Source organism: Haliotis rufescens, unplaced genomic scaffold (assembly GCF_023055435.1).
Source record: "Haliotis rufescens isolate VD_foot unplaced genomic scaffold, xgHalRufe1.0.p SCAF_3, whole genome shotgun sequence".
NCBI lineage: Eukaryota > Metazoa > Mollusca > Gastropoda > Lepetellida > Haliotidae > Haliotis > Haliotis rufescens.
Window position 1 is genome coordinate 17302414 of NW_025964001.1, and position 4597 is coordinate 17307010.

Sequence of the window (4597 nt, forward strand, 5' to 3'; positions counted from 1 at the left end):
TCTATTGACTCAAATTTCCTAGAAATAGAGATATCGCTAATATGTGTGTTCCTACTCCGTGCACGTAACCCTACTGAACACGCATGATGCTTGTGAATCGCACATGGCGGACACATGAGATACTGAGTTGTGATGCCATTTTCTCAGAGACAAGTGACACTTTAATTTCAACCTTGATGATCAGTTTTGCCAAGTTTCATCTTTTAAATATGTCTCAAAGTATGTTTATCAGTGTTTGGACAAATAAAGTTTCTCATATATCTACCCATGGTGACGTTTCTTTTGCGATATTTTGTCCTATGCAAAAACAGATAAACGCAAAAGTGATTTTAGATTGTCAAAATTGGCACTCATCATTGTCATTGATCCAGGTTCCACGTGACACATGGAACAGTAGATTTTCAAGGTGACGGTCATCTGTTTTCAATATCTTGTATGGCCACCACCATTAATGTCCAGAACTGACATCATCGTCCCATGGAAGCACTCAGTTTCCGAATTGTAGCCTAGGGAGTGTTCACCCACTCCCGCAGTGCTTGTGCCAACTGTCGGAGGTTCTGTGGTGCTTGCTGACGTGCTCGCAGTCAGTTAACTCCCTTGCCTCGGAAAGATGAATCTGGACTAGACAAACCAGTGATTGATATTACGAGCGATGTCTGACCTTTTTCTTGTGTCAACCGCCAAGGGGTATGGCTTGGCTATTGTCAAACGCGGCCTAAACTCACCCACTAAACGAAAGTCAGTATAGAACAGTATATAGTACAGTGTAGTCAGACGTAAGTGTAATACGACATCCGAGTCACAGTCCGTCTCAGTGACGACTTGACATTACATCAATGCCACAAGTTAATTATGAAGCCCATTTCTGGTGTCCCCCGCCGTGATATTGGAATATTGCTAAAAGCGGCGTAAAACCAAACTCACTCACTCACTCACTCACTCACTCACAAGTTAATTTACATATCACCTGACCGGACTTTTCTCTTGTTTATCAACAAACGCGTTCATTCTAATACAGTGCTTCGACGACAGCAGGTGGAGCCGTACAACCAATGAAAAAAAGGATATTAGGATTTAGGATATTTTGTCAATGGAACTGTACATTTTATTACATATGCTTATCTAACTGTCTAGACTTTTCAAAAAGGAAATAGATGAAAAACATATGTAATTTGATCAATGGACTGTATATAATGTGACGAATCGTCACATCCCGCCGGCCTATGGCAGAGATACTAGACTGGGCGCAAGGAATTCTGGGTAGGAATGACCCCAAGTGTGCTGGAGTGGTTGGTTGTTTTTTTGTTTAAGGCCGCACTCAGCAATATTCTAGGTATATGACAATCTCATTAAAATCAGATCTTAGTTCTTGCTACCGCTAAACAAAGATCTGAGGACATCCCATTACAGGTCACGTCAGACCGACCTTGCGCGAACTTTGACCGACCAATGGAATGACCAATCAGAAGGCAGCTTTCTCGTGCTTTACGGCACTAATTTCAAATTGGCGACTACGCTTCGAAACATATTTTGACAAATTCTCGATTACAAATTTGAAACCTGATCAAAAGAACTTTCTGGAATGGCTAATAGATGGGCTAGATTGTATTGATTCAGTCGTTAAACCCGTAACTATCGTTCGGAATAAAGTTTTCAAGGTTGCATGATTAGAAATCACATTCCGACTGTCACTTTCATAATCTGGTAAGCGACGCTCCGATTGGTCGGATGAAAGGTCGTTCTGACGTGACCCCTAATGGGATGTCTTCAGATCTTTGTTTAGCGGTAGCGAGAACTAAGGTCTGATTTTAATGAGATTGGGTATATGACGGCTGTCTGTAAATGTCTTGTTGGCACCCAACACATTCACTCTCTCACTCTTAATATTTACTCCAAACCGAAGTTGCTCCTCGATAGCAATGCGCTTAATGTGACACGGTCTAATACACGTGTTGGGCCCGCTTAAAGTACGTGAATGAGTATGGTTTTACGCCACTTTTTAGCAATATAACAGCAATACCACAGCAGGGGGGGCGGGGGGGGGGGGGGGGGGGCACAAGAATGAGCTTGGTAAGAGGAAGTGGATTGACATCATGAGCATCGATCCACGCAATTGGGATACGATGACATGCATCGACCAAGTCAGCGAGTCTGACCACCCGATCCCGTTAGTCGCCTCTTACGACAGGCATAGTCGCCATTTATGGCAAGCATGGGTTGCTGAAGACCTATTCTACCCCGGATCTTCACGGGTCGTACTTTAGTAATACCCCAAGGGTTCAAACATGGCCATTACATGACATCAGTGCATTTGACCATAAACTCACGGCATCTTTTTCTTATTATTATTATAAATTAGTATTCGAATTGTATTCGAAGTTTGTTGCGTATGGTAATCCAACATAAATTAACCCCTGAGAGGCTGATATAGACGTTATCACTCGAGTGTGTTTGGGGATGGTAAATATCCTGCATTAGGAATAAACACTGTATTTATATACCTCTTGCCCCGATGGCATGGGTCGTTGCTCATGCTGTCAGTTACTGGTTTGCCTGGTCCATGATAATGGACAAGCCGTGATGGTATAGCTGAATCGTTACTGATTGAAAGTGTGCAGGGGGTCTATAACGGTTTGAAGAGAAGTCAGGTTGTCAAGGAAATGAAAGACGACAGTTTAAGATATATAGAAGTTAAACTTGACACCGAGAAGTAGAATGTGTTCAGAAGTCGACAATTAGAAGTAGGGGGTTTGTGTATAGCCGAGGAGGAGAAGAAAGTCGACATCTAGAAGTACAGGGTGCGTATATAGCCGAGGAGGAGAAGAAAGTCGACATTTAGAAGTACAGGGGGTGTGTACAGCCGAGGAGAAGAAGAAAGTCGACACTTACATGTACAGGGTGTGGTATAGCCGAGGAGAAGAAGAAAGTCGACACTTAGATGTACAGGGTGTGTGTAATAGCCGAGGAGAAAAAGAAAGTCGACACTTAGATGTACAGGGTGTGTGTATAGCCGAGGAGGAGAAGAAAAATAACACTTAGAAGTAGAGGATTTGTAACCAAGAAGGTCGCATAGTGAGTGATTTTAATTTAAGTCCTCTTTGAGGAGTATTTCAGTTATATCACGACGTGCGTGTCAGATTCATGTGGGAGTAAATCCGGCCAAGACCCGGGTTCGATTCCCTACACATGGGTACAATGTGTGAAGTCCATTTCTGTCGTGTCCCCCGTTGTGATATTGCTGGAATCGCTTTCGCTCGTCAGATATCAGAACTATTCACGAGTTTCATAAAATTGGTTTGACATTGGAGTAAGTTCAGTATTTTATTTATTACTTGCCGTTTATATATTTTTTAATATCACTGTCGTGTGTGAATAGGCAGACATCTACGTGATCCACAACTTACTCTAATTAAGTTTAACAGAACCATACTTCAAACACGTCAAAGGTTAATACATATTAATTTAATACCATACAACGGCCCACCTTCAGAATTCAGGGGTCCGTTCAACAAAGCTATCGTAATAACGCTAAAGTTATCATAAACCCCTGCTAAACATGGACTTATAAAATTACGACTGTCGTTACACTATGATCGACTTGTGGAACGGGGATCTGCACCACAAAATTGACAATCGCGTCACAATGCCCAATGACGTAATTTGTGGAATTTTGTTGCACGATCCACTGGCAAAACAATGCATTGCGACGTCAGCCTAGTGTAACGGCCATAAAATTTCCGAGTCCCGTGATGGGATTCGAACCACGGACCTTCTGATCAGAGGTTGAACGCCTTGTCCACATGACCAAAGAGGTTAACCCCGTCAGCTAGCTGACAAGGTAAGGATGTAATCTGTGAGATGACTCCACGCCCTGCTACACTAGCATCAAGATTGCTGGTCATCGTAAGCTGGTTCCCGGCTCCCTATGCGCGTCGTCAACTTGCCTATATTGTGATATTAGAGACGGGGCCCAGCTTAGGGTCATCGAGTGTGCATAAGCTCCCCAGTGATCGATCATCTCTACACGCAATGTCGTTGAATAGGTCAAAGGATGTTGAGAGCTTTCAATATTTGTTCGTGAAACTGGTTCTGACAGTACATAAGCACGCGTTTTGGTATTACCAGAGACCATATAATAAATTATTACATGGTCTCTAGCTGGTATTACCAAGGATAGGTCCGTGGTATTACACAATGTGTAATATAGCTGTATGTTTATTAAACGGGTGATCTCTTCACGGGCAAGTAAGAAATATGGGTACAATGTGTGTAGTCCATTTCTGTCGTGTCCCCCGTCGAGATATTGCTGGAATATTGCTAAACGCGGCGTAAAACCATACCAATTCACTCATTTAGACGTTTGGCAAATTGTGAAACCCACGAGCACTTATATATTGCTGACAAACCTAGAAACATAAACTAATACTACTTATAATACATGGTCCTGTTGGCGAAGCCATGCAGGTTACGGGAAAATGCGAGTCGCGATCATTCGGCTCAGGCAAGCTCCTCATAGCAATAATGGATTATGTCACGCCCTGTGTTGGAGCTTGAGGTCTTATATTTCTAAGGGACGCAACTCTGAATCCTTGTATAT